Source organism: Heterocephalus glaber, unplaced genomic scaffold (assembly GCF_053883595.1).
Source record: "Heterocephalus glaber isolate CG9 unplaced genomic scaffold, H.glaber_assembly_v1.0 deba00000901, whole genome shotgun sequence".
NCBI lineage: Eukaryota > Metazoa > Chordata > Mammalia > Rodentia > Bathyergidae > Heterocephalus > Heterocephalus glaber.
Genome location: NW_028258171.1, coordinates 9,166,389 through 9,193,253, shown reverse-complemented (window position 1 = coordinate 9,193,253; position 26,865 = coordinate 9,166,389). Strand labels below are relative to the sequence as shown.

The following is a 26,865-nucleotide window of genomic DNA, read 5'->3' as shown; positions in this document are numbered from 1 at the left end:
TTTCAGTTGGGTCTTTCTGTGCTTTGGGGATCAAGGTGATGCTTGCTTCCAGGAATGAATTCAGGAATATTGCTTCCCTTTCAATTTCACTGAAGAGTTTAAACAGTAGTGGTAGTAGTTCCTCTCTAAATGTCTTGTAGAATTCAGCAATAAACCCATCAGGACCTGGGTTTTTCTTAGTTGGTAAGTTTTTAATTACATTTTCAATTTCATTGATTTACATTGGGTTGTATAGAATTTTTAGGTCTTCCTCGTTCAATTTTGGTAATTCATATGTATCTAGGAATCTGTCCATTTCTTTGGTGTTTTCCATCGTATTGGCATAGGGGTTCTTGAAGTAGGTATTGATGATCCTCTGGATTTCTGCTGAATCCATTGTAATTTTATCCGTTTCATTTCTAATTGCATAGGATTTGGGCCTTTTCTTTCCTTTATCTCATAAGTTGCCTAAGGGTTTGTCAATTTTGTTTATTCTTTCGAAGAACCGACTCTTGGCTTCATTGATTTTTTGTATCATTCTCTTGGTCTCCATTGCATTGATTTCTTCCCTGATCTTTATAATTTCCTTCCTTGTATGAGTTTTGAGTTTGTCCTGCTCTTCTATTTCTAGAAGCTTGAGGTTTAGCATCAGGTTGTTTAATTGGGCTTGCTTTGTTTTCCTAACATGAGTATTCACTGCTATGAATTTCCCTGTTAAGACTGCTTTCATTGTGTCCCATAGATTCCAGTATGTTGTATTGTCATTGTCCTTTAATTGAAGGAACTGTCTGATTTCTTCTTTAATTTCCTCTCTGACCCATTGGTTATTCAGCCGTGTGTTGTTCAGTTTCCATGTGTTCATGAATTTTTTGCAGTTTCTTTTGCTATTTACCTCCAATTTCATCGCACTATGGTCAGATAATATACAGGGGATAACTTCAATTCCTTTACAGTTATGTAAACATGTTCTATGCAGTAGTATGTGATCTATTTTGGAGATTGACCTGTGTGCAGCTGAAAAGAGTGTGTTTTCTGATTTTGTGGGTTGGAACATTCTGTAAATATCTGTTAAGTTTATTTGTTCAAGAGTTCTGTTGATTTCTAGTATTTCATTACTTAATTTTTGTTCAGTTGATCTATCTGTTTGTGCCAATGGGGTATTGGGGTCCCCTACTAATATAGTATTAGTGCATATATGACTTTGTATGTCCGTTAGTATTTGTATTATATAGTTGGGCACACTAGTGCTTGGTGCATAGATATTTATGATTGTCATCTCTTCCTCTTGGATTGTTCCCTTTACAAGGATGTAGTGTCCTTCTTCATCTCTCTTAATCAGTGTTGGTTTGAAATCCACTTGATCTGCAAAGAGGATAGCTATTCTTGCTTTTTTTTTGACTTCCCGTCGCATGGAGTATTGTTTTCTACCTTTTAACTTTCAGTCTATTGGTTTATTTTTTAATTAAGTGTGTTTCTTTTATGCAGCATATTGTTGGATCTTGCTTCTTGACCCATTTTGCCAGTCTATTCCTTTTGATTGGTGATTTGAGACCATTAATATTGGTGGTTATAACTGATATATATTGAGTTATCATTGCCATGACTTTTTCTTTTTGTTGGATTCTCCCCCTTTGGTTTTAATTTCTTGTTGGGCCCAATAAATTCATTCTGCTTTGCTTCCTGGTTTTCTGATCCTCCTTGTCTTTTCCTAGGATATTGTCTAAAATATTTTGGAGTGCTGGTTTGGTATTCATGAAGTTCCTAAGGTGCTCTTTGTCATGCAAGTATCTTATTTCTCCATCAATTTTGAAAGATAGTTTTGCTGGGTACATCAGTCTGGGTTGGAGGCTGTTTTCCTTTAGGGCTTGGAATAGGTCCCTCCAAGATCTTCTTGCCTTGAGGGCTTGCGTTGAGAAGTCTGCTGTGATTCTGATGGGTTTTTCTTTGTATGTGATTTGTTTCTTTTCTCTAACTGCTTGTAGAACTTTGTTCTTCTGTTGGGTTTCTGGAATCTTAACAATTATGTGCCTATGGGTAGATTTTTTTTGATCAAGGGTATTCGGAGTCCTATGTGCCTCACTTACCTGTTTGTCAAGTTCTTTTCCCCTGCTTGGGAAGTTTTCCACTAGTAGTTTTGTGAACAGTTTTTTAATGTCATCTGCTCTCTCTCCTCTTTCTTTGTTGACTCCAATCAGTCTTATATTATTCTTCTTTGCATCATCTAGCAGCTGCTAGATTGATTTCTTGTGGTCCCTTACAATTTTGAAGCAATTTTTCTTTTCCTGGTCACTAATTGCAATCTTATCTTTTATATCTGAAATTCTGTCCTCACATTGACTCATTCTTCTGTGTAGACTTTCAATGGAGTTTTTAATCTCCTGGAAATCTATTTGTATCTGTTTTATGGATTCCATTTGTTTCCTTTTTTGGAATTCCATCATGTTACTGAGCTCCTCTATTTTTTTTTTTTTATCTCTGTCCTGTCTAGATTTATTAATCATGTCTTGCACTATAGGCACAATCTCTGCTGTTATCTGAGAAATTATTTCTTTTTAAATTTTTTTCCAGATCCTCTTTTGTTGCCAGTTGAGGGAGTCCAGGTGGTTGAGTAGAAGTGTTTTCCATCTCCTTTTCCTTTGGGGTTGCTATATGTGATCTGGAAATCTGCTTTTGGGACTTGTTTACATGTCCTTTCAATTTGATGAGGTGGGGTGCTGTGGGCACCTGCACGGCTCACCTCCTCTGGGCTCAGATCGTTGGAAAGGTGGCCCGGAAGTGGTGGAAGTGGGCCAGGAGTGGTGGAAAGGAAGCCTTGAAGCCCCTTCCTCTGGCTGGGAGTAGTGGAACAGGGGCCTGGAAGCCCCTTCCTCTGGGCTGGGAGTGGTCAAATGGCAGCCCTGAGGCCCCTCCCTCTGGGCTGGGAGCGGTGTAGTGGCAGCCTGGAAGCTCCTACCTGTGAGCTGGGGTCAGTGGATTGGTAGCCTGGAAGCCCCATCCTAATAGTGTTTTAATTTACTGATGAGTATAGTTTCACATAATTCAGTCACCTTTCACACATATGAGGATTTGGGGAGATATTTTAGATCTAAACTGTAACAACATTTTTGATCTTTGTTGGTTAATTTAGTCTTTCATAATTGTTTACCCAACATATATTTATGGAGTGTCTACTAATAGAATGCTGGTCAAAAAAAAATGATAAAATTGTTCAGATGTGCAGTTAAGTACTCAGGTACTGCTTTGTTAAAAAATATGCATGTATCTCACTCATTGTTTATCCTGACTGTATGTGTTTTTCATTTTTTTCTTCCTATCACTGTTTTATATCCCTGGATCACCTTCAGAGGTAAGAATTGGTGTGCATGAGATTTCATAGGGAGGTGCACATAGCAGACTGATTGGCAAGGGGATGATGAATAGAGGACAAGCAAGGAAGAAGTGAAACAAGGCAGAGACTCCTAGGGATGGATTCATTCTGTACCTGCAGGAGAGCTTTGCAGTATAAGCAGTGCCTCTAGGTTTTCCTCAAGTCTTTCCCTTGGGAAGAGAATTCCCAAGGTGACAGGGTGGCGCAATTATATCTTAATCTGAGAGCCCCAACTCTGTACCCCATACACAGTACCCTAGACCTGCTAAACATATATATTTTTGATAAATGAATGGAAAATAGAAATAGAAAGAGCTTAGACTCTTATTGTAAAATGATAAAGAGGAGTGTGAGCCAACTTGTAAGACTAGTAGAAGTAATTTTCTGTTGAAGTTCACAGGAAGAAAAAAGATGTGTACCTTAGATGAAGCTGAACAAGAACATTCACTGATCACTCACAAAAACACATACTTGAAACACAGAATCCCAATCACAAATTCATAGGCAGAGGATTGGTAGTAGTAGAAATGTGATTTCTTTTTGCTAGTGTCATTTTTGAAGGGAAATATTTTTCCAAATTTAAAAGACTTCAGTTGGAAAAAAACCTTGAATTATAGCATGAGCTATTAGATTACCTCTTTATACTTAGAATAATTGATGTGTGATAAAAATTATAATTTAACAAATGAGAGAATACCACATCTTTATAAAGTATTAACCAGCATACCATCACCAATATTTGATAACTTATCTTCATTTAATGTATTATGAACAGGTTCATACTCATAAATTTTTAGATTTATGTATGAGATAATTGTGCAGTTTTTTATTTCCTTCTAATTACTTTCTTTGGAGATGCCAGGTCAAAAGAAACATGATTTGTTTAACATATATTCTACTTCTCCATACTTGAAATTATTGAAACAGCAGAAAAAAGTACTAGAATTATAGTCAGCAAATATGCAAATATTAATTGATGTCCATCCTCAGCCAACAAATAGTGATATGGTTTTGATCAATTTATTTATCCTCTCCAAGATTGAATTTCTTGATTAACCTAAATAGGTTTCCTTTTATCTCGTAGATAGAATTAAAACTCATAATTCAGAAAGAGGTATTATTGTGTATTTTTTTAAAAACAATGCCTGATTACATTTAACAAAGAGTTGAATTTAGGATTACACCTGTGAGAAAGTCATGTGGCATTCGCAAATGAAATCATATAGGTGACAAAGTATTTTCATGTCTACACTGCCCAGCCAATGGTGTTTGCCACTTGTCTCACCTTTAGTTTCTATTTGGAGACTAACTAAACAAGTGACAGTTGATAGATTATCAACTAAATGTAATTTCTCAGATGAAACAGTGGTAGCATAACAAGGATAAGTGACATATCAGAGGACACTCAGTTCTGGAAGGACAGTAACTGTGTGTCAATTCTTAGACCTCAACGTTGTGTACTACACAGGCTACTTTTGCAGGAACAGAATATTTCTCTGCTGTAAAATAAGGTGTTCACGCCCTTGTCGGCTTCAATTAAATGTACTAAACTTTATGGAAATTAAACACTTCATGTTTAAAAATGATATTGGAAATGAAGATTTGTCTAAAATAAAAGGCATTCATGAATACTGTAGTTAGTAATAGAAACTATTGAAGTTTTTCTGCCAATTTTTTCATAGAATTGTAATATTTGAAAAAGTTCATAGGGGATACTTGACAGTCAGATTTGGTTTAAAATTCAAGGTAAAAAATTTCTGTATGTAAATTTGACTGCTTCAAATTAGGTGACACAGACCTTTTAATTATTTAAAGGAATACAGATATATTTAACATATATATTTAAATATTTACATTACATAGAATTTCTTTGAGTGCATATATTGCTTCTGTTGAGCTTAACCTGTAGATAGCAAAAGGATGATATTAGTAATACCCATATGGAAATTGCAGTGCAGAGCAGATAGGATGGTATGCCAAAGTTGCTAGGTATGGTTCTGTGGGAATCTTCTTTTTCCTTTAAAAAGCAAATAAATAAAAGAACTTACAGTGTATCCTGATTCCATGTTGTTGCTTATTGCCTACCTGTCTGGAATGAGTTCCAACTGCTGTGCATGTGCTTCTTTCCCCCTCACCATTCAAGGCCTAAACTCAAAAGCATTTTTACTATGACAGTACAAGCAAGAGCAACAATAAAAAAAAAATTACATCAAAATTAGAAATGTTTTTACTCCAATTTGTATCATCAAAAGAAAAAAACAGCTTTACATCAATAATTGTACATGCATAAACTTTCATACATCACTCATAATAGCCCCAAAGTGGAAACAATGCAAGTGTCCTTCAAGTGGATAAATGGATATCCAAATGGATAAATAAAATGGCATTTATCAAGTGGACAAATAAAATATGGCATATCTATACAATGGAATGTTATTTGGCTTTAAAAATAAATAAAGTAATAATACATATTACAAACAGGATGAGCTTTAAGGAGATTATGGGAAGTAAGGAAGGCAGTCACAGAAGACAGAATATCTTGTCCTTCCACTCATGAAGGTGGTCCAGAGAGGGCAAATCCAGGGAGCTGGAAGGTGGGTTAGTTAGAGCAGGTCAGGTGAAGCCAAGCACAAGAGAGAGTTCTGAGGAGAAACCCTAGTGATCAGAGGATTTCTTTTAGAAGGAACCCAAATGTCCTAAAATTTGATTTTGCTTATGTTTGTGCAAGTATGTAGTATGTTGAACAATGAATTATAAACTTTAAATCTGGGAACTGTATGTATTGGCATCTCAATTACTGTCTCAAACTGTTTTGTTAAAAGCCCTAAGCTTCAATGTAGCCTCTAGGAAAATTTCCCTGCTACCTCAATTTGAGCTAATTATCCTTTCTTTGAGTTTATGGTATATAATTAAAATTCTTCATATGTGTATCTTTAGTACTAAATTAAAAGTTCCTCTTGATCAGAGATGAATTATTTAGTTTTATTTTTATCAGAGTCTAGCATAATTCCTATGTATAGGAAGCATACAGCTACATTAAGTATATTATTTCTTATGTTCAGATAGCCTTTTGAGTTTATTTCAAAGTTTTAAAATAGAAAGAGAACTTATGCACAGGAAGAATTCTCCTCTTCCTAAATGTTAGCAATGCCACTTGAAATCTAGTTTTATTTATTTTTGTTTGTTTGAATGAAGGATTTTCCCTAAAAGTGTGGATGACAAGAATGAGTTACAAGAGTAGACAATCAATGTTTACATCCAGGAAAGGACAGAATGTACTGGGCTATAATACGATTTGATAAAGGACAGATCAGGATAGACTCATTTTGCTTTTTTTCTCATTATACAGATACTAAAAAGAGAAAAAAGCCTTCATGATTATTTAACCTCTGTCAAAGCACCACTAAGCTTTTCTTTTTAATTAAAAAAAATTTTTTTTCCACCATCAAGTTTATTGGTACATTTTAGGTATAAAATACATTTACATACATCATTGGGATCTTGTACCATTACATGAGTATCTTGGTTCTTATTTTTTTTCCCCTTCCCCTGCCCTCCCCTCACCCCCTCGACCCCTCCCCGCTTGCAAAGATCCCATTTCCATTTTTTCCCTTTCTCATATTTTTCCCCTCTTTCCCCTCTCCCACCTCCCTGCCCCCCTAGACCTTTACTTCCTATTATGCAATATCAATTACACATTTTTAAAATTCAAATATCAAGACCTAGGAGACATTACCACAGATTTTTCAGAATTTAAAAGGATATAGAAAGCATATTACAAAAATCTGTTTTGAAATAAATTTGACAATTTCTAAGAAGTACCTTGGAAGACAAATTAATGAAACTAACTCTGGAAGAAATATAAAATTTGAATAGCACCTATTAAAGAAAGTGTATTCCTAGCTTGAAAACCTACCTATATGACAACAACAGGCTCGTATACATTTTAACTGATAAATTATATCAAACATTTAAAGCAGAAAAAAAAGGAACACTTCTCCCCTCATTTTAGGAAATCAATATTGTGCTAATCCTAAAATTGGATAAAGATAATAGAAGAAAAAAGTATGAACATAGATAGAAATTTGTTTAACAAAACAAACTATTAGAAGTCAGATCTGGCAGTATGTAGAAAGTGATTTTGTTATAGGGATAGCAGTGTTGGTTCAGCTTTGGAAGATCCACCCCCCCAAAAGTCATCATTTTAACAGAGGAAAGGAAAAAGCCATATGATCCTGTCACTAGTTGGAGGAAAAGTATTGGACTAAATTCCACAGCTGTTCATGGTAGAAGCTATCAGGAGACTAGAAGCAGAACAGAAACTTCTCAACAGATTAAAGACATGTACTCCATACTTCCAGTGAGAATGCCTTATATGAATGGAGAAGATACAATGCTTTCTCCTTAAGGTGGGGAACAAGGGCAGATATGCTTACTCTTTATCTGTCCATTAAACTTTGAAACCTAGGCCCCACCAAAATAGTCTAGCAATAAAATGACAAAATTAGGATAGGATTGGCAAGGTAGAAGCAAAATCTTTATATGTAGATGAAATGATCACCTACAGAGAAAATACTACGAAATCTCTAGGAGGCCCTAGAACTTGTACTTGAATTTAGCAGGATTAGAAAACACAAGGTATATGTAAAAATTCAGGTCTGTGTATACTTGGTATAAATGAAGAATTGGATATTGAAATTTAAAAGTTATTTAGGAGTCCAAAGGACCTAGAAAAGTAAAAAAAAAACAAAAAAACAAAACAGTGTTGGAAGATGTTTAGTACCTAATTTTAAAACTTCTTCTAAAGCTACAGTAATCAAGGCAGTGTTCGTGTAAGGAAAGACATACAATTCATTTGAATAAAACAGAGAATCTAGAAATAGAACCACACATATATGGTCCCCTAAGTTGTTTTTTTTTTGCTTTTTTTTTGTACCAGGGATCGAACTTGGGTCCTTGTGCTTGCGCAGCAGGCGGTGAAACCACTGAGCCAAATCTCTAGCCCTGGTCCACTGAGTTTTGAAAGATTATTTAACATTCGCATTTTATAGAATATAAACTCAATTCAAGAGCTGAATAAAAGATAGTGTTTTCAGCAAATGGCACTAGAACACCTGGTATCCATATATAAAAAATTAACCTCAATCCTTTATTTCCATACATAAAAATAACTTGAAGGGATCTATGAACCTAAGTATGAAAGTCTAAAAGTATAAAACTTTAAGAAGAAATTATAAGGGAAAATGTTTATGAATTTAGGGTAGGCAAGAACTACCTAGGATACAAAAAACATGATGTATAAAAGAAAAAAATTGATAAATGAGATTCCCTCAAAATTTAGAACTTTAAATGACATCATTAAAATGAAAAGTAGTCCTTAAACAGACCATATTTACAATGCATATAACCTATGACCAGAATATATAAAGAACTCTTACAGCTCATTAATAGACAACCCAATTAAAAAGTAGACATAAGAAGATGATAAATAGCCAGTACAGCACAAGGAAAGGTGTGCAACTCTAGAATCAGAAAAGTACTAATCAGTACAATAACAAGATTGAATTGTACATTCATTACGGAGATGAAGTTAAAAGTTTTAAAAGCCTTGTCATGACTTTTTCTTTTTGTTGAATTCTCCCCCTTTCCATTTAATTTGTCACACCCAATGGATTCATTCTGCTGGGTTTCCTGGGATTGTGATCCTCATTGTCTTTTCCTAGGGTATTGTCTAAAATTTTTTGGAGTGCCAGTTTGATATTCATGAAGTTCCTGAGGTGCTGTTTATCATGAAAGTATCTTATTTCTCCATCAATTTTGAAAGATAGTTTTGCAGGGTACATCAATCTGGATTGGAGGCTGTTTTCCTTTAGGGCTTGGAATACATCACTCCAAGCTCTTCTTGCCTTGATGGTTTGTGTTGAGAAGTGTGCTGTGATTCTGATGGGCTTTCCTTTGTATGTGATTTGTTTCCTTTCTCTCACTGCTTGTAGAATTTTATTCTTCTGTTGGATTCTGGAATCCTAACTATTATATGCCTATGTGTAGATTTTTTTTGATCAAGTCTCGCTGGGGTCCTATATGCCTCACTTATCTGTATGTCAAGTTCTTTTCCCCTCCTTGGGAAGTTTTCTGCCATCACTTCTGTGAACAGGTTTTTTTTTATGTCATCTGCACTCTCCCCTCTTTCTTCATTGACTCCAATCAATCTTATGTTATTCTTCTTTGCATCATCTAGCAGCTGCTGGATTGATCTCTCATGTTCCCTTACAATTTTAAAGTAATTTTTCTTTTCCTGGTCACTAATTGCAATCTTATCTTCTATATGTGAAATTGTATCCTCACATTGGTTCATTCTGCTGCGCAGACTTTAGATGGAGCTTTTAATCTCCTGGAAATCTGTTTGTATCTGCTTTATGGAATCCATTTGTTTCCTATGTTGGGATTCCATCATGTTCCTCAGATCCTTTATTTTTATCTGTGTCTTCTCTAGATTTATTAATCATGTCTTGCACTAGGAGCACAATCTTTGCTGTTATTTGAGTAATTATTTCTGATTTCATTTTTCCCAGATCCTCTTTTGTTGCCAGTTCAGAGAGTCCAGGTGGTTTAGTATCTCGTTTCCCTTTGGGGTTGCTGTAGGTGATCCAGAAGTCTGTTTTTGAGGCTGTTTTACGTGTCTGCTCATTTCCAAGGCAGGGGGTTGGCGCTTCTGGCACCTGGGCAGCTCACCTTCTCTGCCCTTGGAGTGTGGAATGGTGGTGGGGGAGCTTCCTTCTGGGTGCTGGGACTGGCTCACCTTCTCTGCCCTAGGAGTGTGGAATGGTGGCAGGGGGAATCTTTTCAAATATTGGTATTTTGCTCTGACTTTTCCTCAAAAGAGCTGACCGAACAACTAAAATCTTGTTATTCAAATATTATATGGCTTCTTTCAGTAATAACACTGGAATGTAATTTGACATAAGTTTCAAGTTTTAAGCTTCAAGTAACAATTATGAATTGGATTTATATTCAAAATTATGCTTGAGGAAAACAGAAAGTCCCATACCTCAGTGATTTGCATTTTTTTGAGGTGAACAGTTTTTCTCAACCCAAATCTCACTCAAACTTCAGTATACAAGTCATCTAAAAACAGAATTACTCTGCTTATGAGGGACTGAGAAAGGGGGTCAAAAGACCCAGCCTTTAGCCTCCTTAGCCCCCTGAGGCTTCTCCAAAGATTGCTTAAGGCTACTTAGAATAAAAATTGCTGCTTTAGTTGGGTAAAAAGTAGGCCTACACATCTCCTTGCACCTGAGGAATTATTTTTTATAGTAACCAATTATCTTGAGCTAAGCTAGTTTAATGACATCTTGCCCCCTTTTTAGCAAACAGGGCATCTACTCTGTGTGTGTGTTTGTGTGTGTGTGTGTGTGTGTGTGTTGCATATAATTTGTTTTCAGTGATAAATTAGTTTTTTCAAATTCTTCTTGTGCGCAAAACAAAAAGATGAGGTTATTTCTGTAGTAAAATAACGTTAATTCTCTCTGTTCTTCATTAAAGCCCAAGTTGGAGAACTAGCAAAGGAAAAGGATTAGCACCCCACAGGGGGCTTACAGCCCTGCTGTGACTTTGAGAGTGGAAAAGAGGAGGATGAATAGAGTCTTTGTATCCTTCCTCCTTCACTCCTCCCTCTCTCCTTTTCTTCATGGGCTCTCCATTTCTCCCTCTCTCCCTCTATTTTTGTCTTGTTCCCTCTCCTGATTTGGAGTCACATACAGTGGACTTTGACTTACAAACTGAGTTTATTCTAGAGGACTATGTAACCCAGGTTGGTCAACTGAAGGCTCAGGCTCCTCTACACAGCCTTCAAAGTCTCTCTCCTATACACAGGCAGATCTCAGTGTCCTTAGAGAGACAGTGGCCCAGGATTTCTCACTTATCTCACACAGGAAAGGACGCTGTAATGTTCCTTCCAGGACTCTTTAAGGGTTAAATCTGTATCCAAGACCATCTAGAAACATAAGCAGCTGGCATTCAGGTCAAGACTTTTGTCTTAAATTAAAGCTAAAATCCTGGTCGTAACCCCAGTTGTTCCATTGTCAGGCTGCTTGTAACTCGAGGGTCCACTGTATGTGGACCTTTACTCACAATGAGGGCTCCAGCTGTCCAGTCAGTTTCCTGTCTGTGCAGAAGAAGCCATGGTACTGCCCTTAGGGGTTGTGTGGCCCCTCCACAGGCATATGGGAAAAGGACTTAGCAAGTTGCCTTTGGTTAAGGCTTAGTGATTGCTAAAGATTAACCTCATTAGCTGTTTCCTTTCCCATTCTTCTCATGTGCTCCTTAAATTTCATTTAAATATTTAATGTGTTATATATCTTATTTTTACTTACTAAACTAAAAAATGCGAAACATTTTGGTTTGACTTTTCCAAAGTTTTGGCTTTAATGAAATAATAGCTTATAAAGGAAAAACAAAGCATTGCAGCTTAGGAATATCTTGAATATAAAAACTGAGGTCACAGAATAGCAAGCTGTGAATAATTGAATGAGCAGATTGTCAGCATACAATAATTTACCAACAGTGAAGTTCTGCATTCTAACCGTTTTTATAGGAATTGACCAGCCAAAATTGAGGAAGCAAATTATTTTAGAAATCCAAGGGCAAAGAAGAAAACTACAACTTTTGGAGAATCTTTTATAAATATTTTTTGTGTGTTTGTATGAGATGGAGTCTTGCTAAGTTACCCAGGCTGGCTTTCAAATGACAGTCTTCCTGCCTCAGCCTCCTAAGTAGCAGTAATGCAGCAGTACAGCACCATGCCTGTTTCTATAAGCAAATTCATATCAATAATTTAAATCATTTTATAATTTTAAAAAACTTGAGTTATTTTCTAATGTTATTGGAGTTGGTCCACCTTAAAGGATAAAATAATGGTCTCCTTAGTTTAAAGGATTTAGGAGTAAGAAGCCACCGCAGAAGGGGATGGGGACTCTTGCCTTTCATCTTTCTTCCTACTGTTGGATGACTCTTCCCCGGGTAACACTCCCAGGACATTTTCTCATCCCAGTCTCTCTATGTTTGCCCCGGATTTACTTGTACTCAAATCTCATTTTCTGTGATAGCATGACGCTTTGCAAAAGCACTCGAAATCACATTTTTGGGGTTTTAATTTCATTCATGTTTTTCTCTATCTTGAAAAACACATGCAACCTTTTAGATTGGAAGCAAGCAAACTGACACAACTTCCTGCACCTTTGACGCTGTTTTATTTTCAAAAGTAGTAGGGAGGGCAACAAGGTAGAATGACATTAGTGATTCAGTGTGCTTTTAAAAGATTAAAACTAAAGGAAGGAAGAAATTCAGAGGTGTATCTACTGCTAGCATTGGAGTAGCCCTTGTTCAAAGCAAAGGAGAGTCAAGCTTTTGAAATAAAGAGTAAACTGGGTAGAGATAGCAAGGATTAGGACCATTCTTAAGTTCCTTACTTTGAAAGTGGGATTCTGAAACCTTGCACTCGCAACAGAGCATATGACTTCACAACTAACGGTAGTGTTCCTACACAGGAAGGAAGTGGCCAGTAAAATAGAAGAGTAACTTCCTTCTCATGAAGGGAAAGCTTCTAGGGACAGCTTGAATCCTGCTAAACACAGATTTTCTTTGCAAGATTAAGGTAGAGGAATCAGATGAGTAAATAAGTCTGCAAGGTTTTGAAAATCAAATCAAGAAAAGTATTGTCCTTAAGTATTTCTATTATTTTGGGTGAGTATTCATATACACACATGCATACACACTTCCCACATCGCACACTTCTGTTTAGTCTATTCCAAGTGATATTAAAAATGAATCTGTAATTTTCTTGCAGTATTGACATCCTTCTGTAAAATATTTAAGTAGCTTATTGTTTTTCTTCAAGTACATTCTGCCCTAAAGACCCTGTGGAAGAACTTCATCATATCTCACTTCTCATCCCAGGACAATCTGTCATTTGAGCCACATAAACCAAGAATTACATTATTTGCGGGCCAGGGATTTAGCTCAGTGGTTTCACCGCCTGCCTTGCAAGTGCAAGGACCCGAGTTCAATACCCAGTACCAAAAAAAAAAGAATATTATTATTCCTTTTCCCACTAACACCAATCTATAAGCTTTTGAATATATTTGACTCTTTTTATTTTATATTTTCTATGCCATTTAAATTATAGCAAGCCAAACTCCTTTCTCAAAAATTTCCTGAATGACGTAACACCCCTGTTAACAACATGAATATTGCTGGGGATTTAGCTCAGTGGCACCATGCCTGCCTCCCAAGCACAAGGTCCTGAGTTTGATTCCCAGTACCAAAAAGAAAAAGAAAAAAAAAAGAGGGAACAACACGAATATTAATGCTTCTCTTCTTGGTTATGCCACTTACTATGACTGGCATTCTCTAGTTTCTGGAACCACTTAGTCTGGGATGCAAAAATCAGGGAAAATTAGGATTGCATATACATGCAATAGAAAATTCTGATACCTGGAAAGTGAGTAAAAAAATTCAATTGCATTTTAGAGCACAGATAACCTCAATATCGTGTTTAAGTGTCCTGATACTGCTTAATGGAAAAATCCATGGTACAGTTCAAACTAAATGAAATAATGATGTGAGTTTGGTGCTCCTTCAAGTAGCAGCCTAAGTAGATACTTATGCACTTCTCAGTTTGACCCCATACCAGCCATGCAGCCACAGAGCTTGTTAGAGACTTTCATATTCCTTTATTGGAAATGGCCCCATGCCATGCTTTCCCTTCTCCAACTGTGGCAATAACAGTTTTTTCCAACTGTTGTGTAATAATCACAACTGCAGAGAAATGCGGCTGAGGTAATGGGTTGCAGGGGAAAACACACTGGTGTTTCCCCAGACTTTATTTCATCAGTCTTCTTGGTGTATGTTGGAAGAATCTAGGCTTATAGGTGAAAACAGCCCCTCCACAGTGCCTTCACAGATAGCACAATATCATTGGCTTAATCCTAATGACCTTTTCTCGTCTGGGTATTCACAATGAGATCACACACTTGGGAATGTTATCCAGAAATTTGAAAAGAGTGTAGTATACTCTGGGCAAGGACCCAGAGCATTCCTAATTCTAGAGGCCCTCACCCATTTAACTGATATTTTAATGAAGCAGATGTCAACAAATATTTTTATATTCTGTGATTTGCAATTATCCAACTTCTTTCAAAAATGGATTACTTACAATATTTTGAAAATTTTCTTGGGAAAATGTTAATTGCTGCATGGATTGACTTGTCTCTATGACTCCTTTTATTAATTATATTCCCTTAAATTGTTTCAGTAAAGATAAAAAAGTCCTCTATTTAGAATTACAAGTTACACACATATACCCTAAAAACTATCTAATACAATCTTTTTGGAGTGAAGAAATTGATTCCTGGGAAGATAACTGATTTTTCCTTATGATCTCTACATGCAGAGTGGTATGAATTAATATAATTAATGATGATAATGAATCATTTAAAGTGATCTATAGCAGTAGTAGTGAACCTATGTCACGTATGCTATAGCAGGGTGTTTGTTATCATTGAAAGCTCTAAAAGTTTTACCATCGCTGGTCCATAGCTTCTCTTTTCCAAGAATAAATACGTGACATTGTCTAGCCAAAGAATATTTGTGCAAGGGCCCAAGAAGCCCCACTACATACAGAGCTAGGCAATGATCTCAAAGATTAAAGTATATTTTCCTAATTTATATCCTTCGACCAATCCAATTTGCTTACTTGCAGGAAGGCCCCACATTGGTCCTTTCCTTGACCTACAAAGACTTTTCTCTTCCACAATTTTACTAGGTCTTTGCACACAGTAGTGAGCTTTACTTCAAAGCATTATATGAAAGCATTATAATGTCAAAAATGTTAAGAACTTTTTAATAGAATGTAATTTTTATTTGCTACTACTACACAGGAGATAATAAGTTTTTTCAATTTGACCAATACTGGTTACAAAACAAAACAAAACAGAAAGAGGTGGTAAAATGTTTCTGCAAATTTTAGGTCAAAACACACACTCTGGAACCAATCCCAAGATTCACCTATTTAAAGATCACACCTCTGTTTGTCCTTATGCATGGGAAGTAAGACTTCCTGATGGCCATTGCTAGAATAGGCAAGTGCTGAGGAAATTTAGAAGGTGATTTTGCAAGAACATCTTAGGCTCTTACAACAGAAAACACCAAAGACTCCCAGTGCCACACTCTATCACTAGAACTTTCTTTGGCTACATCTAGTCTATCTCCTATCATTAGGAATTCATAGTGCTGTTTCTCCATCTCCGTAAAATGTTTTATGTATTTTGTGTTGAGAACTCCAAGAGGAAGAGAGGCATCCTGTCCAACCCCGAATGGTCAGTGTGCTGCTTCTAGGTGGACTGAACTGGTCCCTAGCATCCAGGATTGGAAAGATGGGGTCATATACTATGGCAGATTTTAAGGCAGACTGTAGTTCATTCTGTTCCGCATAGAAGCCCAAATGAAGCATTGATGGGGCAGGAGAGGGGGTATTCCATGGATCTAGAATCCTTCTTTTATCCAGCCCAAAGCTGTGAGCATAACTGCAAGGATGAGCACACTGCTGCCTTCATCATCATGCAAGCTCTCATTGTTATGGTGGCCTTGCTGCCGGTGGGGTAATCAAAGGCAGCTCTGGAAACGACGCCCGAGAGGTTTGGGCCTTGTCATAAGGGGACATTTTCTTTAGTGCCACAGTGGCTTTCTTCACACTTCCTCCTCTCTACCTTTTGTGTAAGTCCTGCCCCAGGGATACTGGTGATTCTACAGAGGCCATATATCTAGAAGCCAAAGTGTGACAAATGAGCCCATTTTGTCTCCATCAGCACAGGCTGGCTCTGTTTCTCAGCAGCAATAACATTTCCCTTAGAAACAAGTATTGCTTCCTAGTGAGGAAAGTGTTCAGCAGCTACTTTGTGGCAACAGGTCTGACCTCTGTTTACAGATTAACACGTTGGCCAGCCAGCAAGAATCACATCCAAATGAAAACCTTCTACCTCTGCACTGTGTTGATCATACCATTTATGTTTGGAATCAACTTTATGTCCTCCATCAGTGTCAGGAAGGCTTTTAGGTACATACCTTTGCAACCCATGGCAGCTTTAATGATTTCTTGGCCATGGCCATGGCATGATGAGTGTGCCCAACTCTTGTGCCTGTTCAGAGTGTAGTTCCTGGGGAGCTACCCACTGATCTGTGGCCTCTGTGTAATACTGCACAGCCTGGGTGGTCCAGCTTGGGTGCCAGCTCTGCCCACAGACCAGTCATGATGAAAAGCCCCCTGGTTCTCCCTACTGACACATGATGTATCCAACTTAATCAGGAAGACTTTGGCTGAAGATGAAGACGGTAAGGGGAGTTGCTGGCAGCACAATTTGCTGCTTCAGCATCGTGTTGAAAGGGTCTTCCCTGACCAGCTTTCTCTCACTCACCAATAGAGCAGCCAGTGATGGGCGGCAGGGAGATTTCATAATTCACACACTGGTCTAGTTTTTCAGTAGACCCTCCCAGATTTCCTGCTAGGTCCCAGGTTCCTGCTGTGGCTGCCTCTCTTGGGGTCCTGGCCTTGGCCAGCTCCAAAGGGGGCAGCTCCATCCATGTGGCTCTCACTCCCTACAGTTACCCCTGCACTGAACCTCCCGGAGTTCCCTTGGCGGTTCTCCCTGTGTTAAATCAGGGGTGCCACACTCACCTCGCGCCTCCCCGCCTCCCCCCAAGAATATGGTTTAGAAATTTGAAAGCATACTGATTTAAATCAGACTCTGCAGTTATTGCTATTGTGCGTACGGCAGCTGTTATCTCTAAACGCTGATTCCCACTAACCCTGCCAATAGCTCATCTACTCCTAGGGTTTATGCTTTGCAAGTGCTGAGGATGTTTGGGGTATGATTTGAGGTTCAGTTATCATGACATCCTCAGACCATCACAGGCAGGGTATAACCGTCCGTATATGCTACAGTGCATCCGTCTTTGTACAGAACAAGGCATCACAAAGTTCTGGCATTGAAGAGATCAGAAGAGTGTCTAGATTCAGGGCAGTAAATCAGTTCGTGTTTCAAGAAAGTAAAGGTGGGAAGCATTTGCTGCCTCGCCTTTCATTATCTGAGGGTTTCAGAATTCTTCTCCTTTTGCTGCAGTCCTGCCTTTTCTGTCTTTTTAAACTATTTGATAGATTTCCAGTCATTCGTTGAGTATAAATCTTTTGTGAATAAATATCTTAAAATTACTTTCATGGTGAAGTTGCCTATAGATCCAAATGAAATAAGATGTTTTTGAGGCCCCATGAATAGGAATAATCCTATGTCATATGATGTTAAATTTTTAGGCATACAAATTATGTCTAAAATTAAAGGGAAGGACAGAAATGTTGTTCAGTATTTCCAATTAGTGTTTTTAATTAATTTTTCCCTAATGCTGAGCACCCCGTAAGTATGCCTTTCATCCACTAAGTGGAATTGAATTATTTGAAATGCTTTACCATTCATAATAAATAATGCTGGTAAAAAACACAACACAAGGGGCTGAGGTTACATTTCAGTGGTAGGCCACTTGTTTAGCATATGTGGCGCCCTGGATTTGATTCCCAGCACCACCAAAACAAATCAGCCAGCGAAACCAACACAAAATAAAGCCAACAATGGATAAAATTGAACAGTTTAAAATCCATAAAAGGAAAAATAATAGCGACAATTGATTTTTCAAAGGTGAAGGTTTGTGTGTGTGTTCGAAATAATCTATAAAACACTAGCATTGGATATATATATATATCCATTGCCATATATATATGTGTATACACACACATACACACACACCAGTATATACAGAAAATAGTGGAAAAATGAAATTAACCTGACAAAATTTCTATTTAATGAATTTGACCTGAGAATTTGGGAAATCCATAGACACAGTGACTACAAAAGGAAGAAAATTGCAGAAATAATTAAAATTTGATACAGGCAAAATTAAGTTGATAAATCAAAATGGTTCTTAAAATAATTAATACTAGCAGTGTTGGATAGAGAAGTAAACATTCAAGAACATGAATGTTAACAGAATTTAAAATCATTTTATATCTTCTCAAGGAATTAAATTGTCCTTGTGATCTTAATTTTGAGGATGGTTTTCTCACTTAAAATTTGTCCATGTTGGTGTCATTCTAAATTAACAGCTTTTTGTTGATCTTAAGGTTCATACTTGAGCACCAAGGTAAAGGAGTCAAATTATCCTGCCCTGTCTCCTTGCTGCCCACCTTTTGTTTTTTATACCTCTGTGTTTATGTTCTTAAAAAGATCAATATTGCCATGTACTTCATATCATTATCTGTCTTTAATCCTCTGAACAAACTTATCAGTTCATTCAACAAATGTTTATTGATTACCTTACTACTTGTCACTGTGTTCATAGTTGAGTATATTAAGAAATAAGATAGGCATAGTTTCTACCTGAAGAAATTAACAGGATAATTATGATATTGTGCAGCAAGAATTTGTAGTAGGCCAGTTTAAGATATCACTACCAAAAGAGTATTTCTCCTTGACTTCTAGGATCCCAAGTTGCTTCCCAGAGAAAGTGACTTTCAAGTAAGGGCTGAATAATTGACTGGAATACAACAGAAGTACTGAAAGAAGATAATTAGCACCTCAGGTAGCGAAAATCACCTATTCAGAAGTTAAATGGTAAAAGCTTCACACCTTCAGAGAACCAGAAATTGGTCACTCTAAGAGGGGAATTTACAATTTCAGAGAGTGTGGAAATTTATAAGCAACAAATCCTGAAGCCCCTAAGGAGCTTAAGGAGTTAAGGAGTTAAGGAGTTCAGAATTAGCATGAGCCCTCTCAGAAATATTTTAATGAAGATGTTGGCAGTATCAAACTTTAATTTTAGAAAGCTTATTCTAGCTACATGCTAAGGATTGATTCAGCATAAGAAAGCAAGGAATAAGTGACAAGAAGGAAAGAAAGGAAACCAAGTACAAATTTATATGGTTACCTAGGTCAGAGATAAAGGTGGCCTGACTACAGTGATGACCAGGAAGGCGACCAGATTTGAGACCCATTTCAGAAGTACATCACATAAGATCCAGGGATAGAATAAATATAAGGGGTGAAGGACTAAACAAAATTAAGTAATGTAGAGTCTTTGGTTTGAACACTAGATGGAAGACAATTGAGATAAAGATAATATATAGAATAGAAATAGCATAATAAATAAGGGAGTTAAGCACACCTGAGTTTAGATTTCAGCTTTACACCTGATATTGTTTGAACTTAATCTATGTAAACCACTATACATAGAGATAATGGAGATTCCTCCCTGACTTAGCCACATTTTGATGCTAGGAAAAAAATACCTGATACCTACAAATTAAAGACGAACTTTATTGTGGCTCAGTTTGTAGAGGTTTCAGTCCATAATTGGCAGCTCCAAAGAAGAAGCAGTGTGGCAGAGGGGCATAGCAGAGGAAATCAGCTCATCAGGAGTGAAGCAGAGTGCCAGTCAAGGGAGGTGCTGTGAAGGGAGATGTTCCCTTCCGGGTCATGCTCACAGATCCACTTCTTCAGGCCAGACTCCACCTCTAACAGATATAAAACCCCATAATGCAATCACATTCCAAGCACTTGAAGCTTTGGGAACCACTTTTCATCTAAACATTAACCCTCCACGGTGTGGTTGGAGGATTAACGAGTTGGATATCTAACAACTAGACCAGTGCTTGGCTAATACTGTTTGGTTTTGGGAAGATTAGTAATAACAGTAGTAGTAAAGATTTATAGAGGGTATAGAGGATTTTTTTCTGTATACGCTATGTGGTAGGCATTCTGATTTGCGAATGGCTTTTCAAAAGCTTGGAAAGAACTGGATTAGAAAAGTTAAAATGTTTGTCTTATTGTAAACTGAGTCCTCTTAGCTTGGTCAACATTAACATGAAATGTCTTTAGAGTGAGAAAAGATTGCACTAATGTCACTGGCCCTCACAGTGGAGTTATTTATTTACCTAGGTGTTTCCCTGAGATTTGCCCCATCAATTTTTAAATACAAAATAATTTTCTATAGTAAATCAGCAAATTTTTAAAAAGAATGCAATTTCCAAACAAAATAGACATAGGCTTCCATCATAATGCCACTTATCCACTAGAGGTTTCTCCATGAGATTAAAAGCAAAGAAGATAGTTGCGTATTTCAACTATCATGAGTAAAACAAAATAGCTACTAATCAAACTGTTGGATGGATTTATATGGATATTTAAAATATAGCTTTGGCTGGTGATTTAGCTCAGTGCTGCCGCACCTGCCTCTCAAGTTCAAGGTCCTGAGTTCGATCTGCAGTACCTCAAAAAAACCAACCAACCAAACAAAAAAACACAAGATAAAATATAGATTTTACTATCACGGAGGTCATACCTGTCTAAGCCTTGATTTACTTTTTTTTTTTTTTTGGTAATGGGGATTGAACTCAGGTCCTTGCACTTGGCGCAGCAGGCGGCGAAGCCACTGAGCTAAATCCCCGGCCCTTGATTTACTTTTGCAACAGGCCACAGAGAGCTGGAACCAGCTCTTCACCTTCAACCAATGATTGTTACATAAGGTGATCTCTAAAAACTAAATGCTATAATCTTGTAATTAAATGAATCACATTACAGTCAAAAGTAATAGTCAAAACTAATCATTTCATAATTATTTTAGTACTTCTTATTATAATTGAAATTACTTATGTCTATGGAATCTTTATAGCGAAAAGGCTACATAGTAGTCTGCCATACTTCCTCTTCCTAGCACTATGTTCACTAGCATTATGTTGGCGATCTGAAAACAGCTTTCTTAGGGATATTTACACAATGGAAATTATCAAATATTACAAATTAAAGCTTTTTTTTTTGCTTTATTTGGAGATCTAGGTGTTAAACATTTCCTAGCACACCATTAAGCAACGTTTTAAAGCAAAATTCACTTTAAATTAAAGTGAAAGATATTGACTATGTGCAAGACAATGAAAACGCTAATCACTAAACAATTTCAGAATTCTTCAAAGCTTTGTTACAAGCTTAGAATGTAGAAAACTTGGTTCAGCCTTAAGTTGTAATAAGACTGAGAGTGTATTGCATGTGAGAAGTTTAAAAAAAATTCTTTAAAGGTATCCCCTTTGAACAATGCTACAGAAAACAAATTTTACTGGGTTCCAGAAATGTGCTTTAAAAAATAATAGTAAAATTACAGTTGGACCAATATTATTAGCCTACTTGGAGTAAAGGAATATACATTTTAATAGTTTGGCTGTTTTATTACTTTTTGTTTAGTGCCTTTAAAGATGATGTCTTTAATGACATGTTCATTTACTAAGATTTGGGAGCAGAAAAACTGGTGAAGAAATTTTCAATAATGTGAATTTTTTGTACTTTGTAGATAAATCCAAGAATTATAAATACAAGAGACATTTCAGAAATAGAACTTCTCTGCTCCTTGAATAACTGCAGTTATTAAATTAGCAAGGATGTCTTCATTGAAAGAGTTGGCTCCTTAACTTTTCTCATATACTCAAAAAATGATACTAGGGATACATTTTGTGAAACATGAAGTGGTTTAAATATCATCTCTTTAGTTATTGGCCATTTAGTATGATATTGGCTGTTGGTTTTTCATAGATGGCTTCTATCAGATTGAGGTAGAGACCATCTATTCCAATTTTTTGTAGGGTTTTTATCATAAATGCGTGTTGGATTTTGTCAAATGCTTTTTCTGCATCTATTGAGATGATCATATGGTTTTTGTGGTTCGCTCTATTGATATAGTGAATTACATTGATTGATTTGTGTATGTTGAACCATCCCTGCATCCCTGGGATGAATCCCACTTGGTCAGGGTGTATGATCTTGATGATCTTCTGCATTCTATTTGCCAGTATCTTATTAAGGATTTTTACATCTATATTCATTAGTGAGATCGGCCTATAGTTCTCGTTTTCGGTTGGGTCTTTCTCTGCTTTGGGGATCAAGGTGATGCTTGCTTCCAGGAATGAATTTGGGAATATTGCTTCCCTTTCAATTTCATTGAAGAGTTTAAACAGTAGTGGCAGTAGTTCCTCTCTAAATGTCTTGTAGAATTCAGCAGTGAAGTCATCAGGACCTGGACTCTTCTTAGTTGGTCAGTTTTTAATTACATTTTCAATTTCATTGATTGATATTGGGTCATTTAGAATCTTTAGTTAAATATGTTACCAAAGAAGATTACTCTGAAAACTTATACCCCTCCATAGAGGCAGTTGGCTTAGCCACAAGGTGGTACTCATTAAGCTGTTGGAACTCAGGATTGAATTGCTATCTTCTTTATAAAGGAGGAAAGGAAATATCATGACAATGACAAATAATAAAAAATAGGGTAAGGTGAATGAATTAGTTTTCCGTGTTAATGTAAGGAATGGCTCACAAGGTTGACTTATAAGTGAATATTTGGAAAACAAATCACCTTTGGACAACTGCAGTACAAAGGCAATGATTCTGCTGGTCAGATGTGACCACAACAATGAGATGAAGTCTGTGAGTCGGATAGTGTCTTATATGGGTGACTGTGTTGCCATTAGATCCTTTGCATCTATGTCAGTCGCAGTGATGATTGTATAAAGAACATTTTCATGCATCTTCCCCTCTAAGCTGTCCTGCCTTCTAAGAGTTTTTCAATGAGGACATCACTGAATCAGTACTAGAAACATTACTAGAAAACTAGTACATCAGAGATCTTTCTAAGTTCAAATGATGACCGCTCAGCAGGAAAATATGAATCACACAATTTAGTTGTTAAGAGGAACGTGAAAAATATCAATTCATACTACTGTTGAGCCATATCTTGTATTCCTTCCTTCAGTGATTATTTCAATGACATCATAAGGTTGTAGGGAAAAAGAAATGAACAACAAAAAACTTGTAATTTGAAGGCACCATACTTAAAATAAATCTAGAGGGAGGTGTCCTATCCTGAACTTAGCTTAAAGCAGTGCCGTCAGGGAGTCTGGAATATCACCACAGTGATGAAATCGTGCTTGAAGCAGGAAAAAACATACAAGGAGAAATTGTCCTGGTGAACTTGCCTTTGTCTGGGACCTACCCCACTCCTTGGTATGTGCTGAGCTCAAACTTTTCACTGAACTTGGGGGACTGACTTTTGTTGAAAAAACCTACAGTGATTTACATTCATAAGAAGAATAATTATTAACTCATTTATGATTAGAAATTATCTAATTTCTCCTGTCAAGGAAGTAGTGTCATACTTTGATCTGAATATTCTTTTCTTTCTGGTAAGATGTAAGGAAAAGTCCAATATTAATGAAGAGAAGTAGGCATATGATTCAATATAAAATGCCATTAAGTTTTAAACGTCTACTCGGTTCACCTGTGAGAGTGAAGTCCAACATACCAAATCCTGCAAGGCCAAATTAGGACATTTCCACCTTTTATTTTCTGATCCGTGTTTGAACGAAGACTGCCTCCTATGTTTTTAGACTCCACGGGGCTCAAGACTTTCCCATTGTCAGGATTGAGGACCTAGGTGATATCGTGCAAACAAATCCATGGGCAACTGAGGAAAATATAATTTGCATTTGTGCTCATTTTATCATTTTTCTATTTTATGTATATTTTACAATGGACATAATAGTTAAAATGTTAAATAGTATATAGTGCAAGTGATGTGTTGCTCCTTGGCCTAAGAACATCAAACACAGTTGATTGTTTTAACCTTGTAAGAAAAATACAAAGAAACCAAGGTTACTCATGCTAACTTTTGCAGAGTAAAGGACCTGAGACTGAAACCAACGTTGTCTGTAATGAGTTTCTGTGCTTTTCACCGTTGTACCGTGCTTCTTTCCTGATGCATTGTCTCTGTGTCTGATTTACAGATGAATGAATACACATACATTTTTGAAGAATATTTATTGATAGGTCTGTCCAGGTGAATCCATTTATTGTCCCTAGGCTGCTCTTTCTGATTTGAAAAAGTCTTTTGCATGTCTTCAAGTATCCATGCTGTGATCTATTTTCTGTGTGCTGATTTTGTACTCCAAATTCTGAATGTGATTTCCTGACATCACGTAGAATAAACTTAAGGGCCCACTGCAGCAACATTTAATGTCAGCCAGCTTAATGAGTGTGTCTTTTTATTCATAACTAATTTGAAGACTAGTAAATTCTCTACTCTCCTTGTTTAATGCAAGAATATATGAACTAGTACATTTCTCCTTACTTTGCTGGTTTAGTTCATTCTCATCAATTTCCATCACTCAGGAGGCCTCAATTAAGGTGAAAGGTTAGTTTTCTTCATCTAAGTATGGCAAGCAGTCAGATGTTTAAACCTACTCAGCAGGCCAAGAGTAATTCAGAAAATAGCATCAAGTGCAAGAAGGAAAAACTTTTTTGAAGTGAGATTTCTTCCTAAAGGTATTTTTGCTGCTGTACTTGGCATCTTGTTAATAAAAATATTACTTGGGCTATTTTAGTTCTAGTCGCCATACTTGTGTGATGTGGCCCTGTGACTTAAGCCATCTGCTTTAACATCTTAATGATATATCATTCTTTTCTGTTTTTAGAAGATGAATCTTTCAAACAGCAGTCTGTGAAAGTTGATCCTTACTTCCTTATTGCATCATTTTTATTCTTGGTAAAATATTTTGGGAATCCTAGATCCAATTTTGTATTTTTCTCTTGACCATGTACTTAAGTTGGAAAGGAGGTATAGTAAGATGAAGATCAAGTTGTAAAAGAGCTTGGCTAAATATCAATTTGCCCATTTCAATTTGACTTTGTTTTATTTCCTATTGAAAGTTTAGAATTTTAAAAAGCGTAAAGAATGTGATATTGAGGGGTTGTCAGTAATGCGCTCCTTGTTATAAATAAAGCTAGTTACAACCTGGTGATTGATTTGTCTTTTGGAATATGTTTTTCCAAGGCCTCTGAACTCTGTTAAGCCTTTGCAGTTTTCCTTGTCAATGCCATGTGATACGACATTGCAGTAATTTGCTTTTGCTCAACTTTTATGCCATTCTTTTCTGTATTACTAACTTAGTGGGCTAGAATGCTAACAACTTTAAATAGCCCATTGCTTGTCATAGTAACTGACATTAAAGCTAAATGTAATCTGTCTCTTGGATTATTTCACATTTTAAATTATTGCTAGTATCTGTATTCTTTAGCAACTCTCTGGACTGACCATAGGACTTTGTCCACAAGAAGGCCTTGAAATTTTAGGTCTATTTGAGGAGTTAATTCAGTGATTCATAGTTTCAGCCAGCTTATGATTTTTTCAGACTAGTCCACTTCCAATGTACGCTCAGAGAAGCCCAAGAAGGATATTTATCTAATTATTACAGGGGGTATATGCACAATATTTTAGTTTTAAGATTTTTATTTATTCACTGTAGGTATTTTCTATGCTATTTATGGTTTTCTTTTATTTATCTTTGTAATGTTTCTGTAACATTTTTAAAATCTTAAAAATTAGATTCTGGGCGGTGAAAATGAAAAGGACACATTATGGGAAGGCTTTTAAGGGAGATTGCTAGAGCTGGCTCCTGTTATCTCCTCTGTTTTCTGGGGTGACTTTCGTTCTTCCATCAAGGATGTAGAGGCTCAGGAGAGGGTAGATATTCTACACAATGCCTGGGAATCATCTTTAATTTTTCTTGTACCACTCTGTTCTCAAAATATGTGCACTGTATTAAGCACACAAGATTCAGCTATAGGGCTAGAGGATTTCAGAGAGAAAGCTAATTATATGCAACAAAAGAAAACAAACAAAAACTGAAATGTTCCCTTAGCTTTATATTTGGGGACATGTTAACCATCCCCACCTGACCACTGTTTTTCTCACTAGTACCTTTCGGGGCTGAATGAAGTTTCTTAATTCTCTTGGGCTCTGGAGATGTAGTTATTTCCTGTCTGGGCTACCTATCCATCTCACGCTTCAAGCGGGGAAAGCACGCTATTATCAACCGCAGCTTCTCTGTTGAATATGTATGAAATATCCTGGGTGTCAGATTATCTTATCGAAGTCTCTTATGTAACAACTCAGGGTGACACTCAGTCCTTTCTCTCTAGTTACAGTCCTTAAAGTTGCCCCTTTTCTGTTCCAAATATGCAATATCTTGCTCAGCTGTCTGGTCCTTCTCTCCTCTCCTATTTTCCTTAGTTATTGAAATCTGCTTTCCTATGACTTCAACCATCTCTCTCACCCAGCCCTTAGCTACTGAAACCACTTTCTTGTGGAAGTTCCTGCTTCATAAATATCCATGCCTTATAGTAGCAGCATGTAGCACAGTGTTAAACACATAGCAATGGAAGGTTTTATTCTACAGATTGTGAATCAGTGTCACATGGGAAAGTGTCCTGTATTCAAATATGACTTAGAAAGTCTGGGTTAAAAAAAAAACAGGTTTCTATGCTAGAGAACAGTCATATGTTCATTACGTGCCAGTGATGAACACTGTAAGTCTCTTGAGG

At 36.7% G+C, this 26,865-nt stretch overlaps 1 protein-coding gene and 1 pseudogene across 1 annotated transcript in view; one reads left to right on the top strand and one right to left on the bottom strand.

Annotated features, from left to right (window-relative positions):
- Mdga2 (MAM domain containing glycosylphosphatidylinositol anchor 2) overlaps positions 1–26,865 on the top strand; it is an 801,066-nt gene that overhangs the window by 372,146 nt on the left and 402,055 nt on the right. The gene's annotated exons all lie outside the window — the stretch shown is intronic.
- Positions 15,931–16,773, bottom strand: LOC110350639 (glycosaminoglycan xylosylkinase pseudogene; annotated as a pseudogene).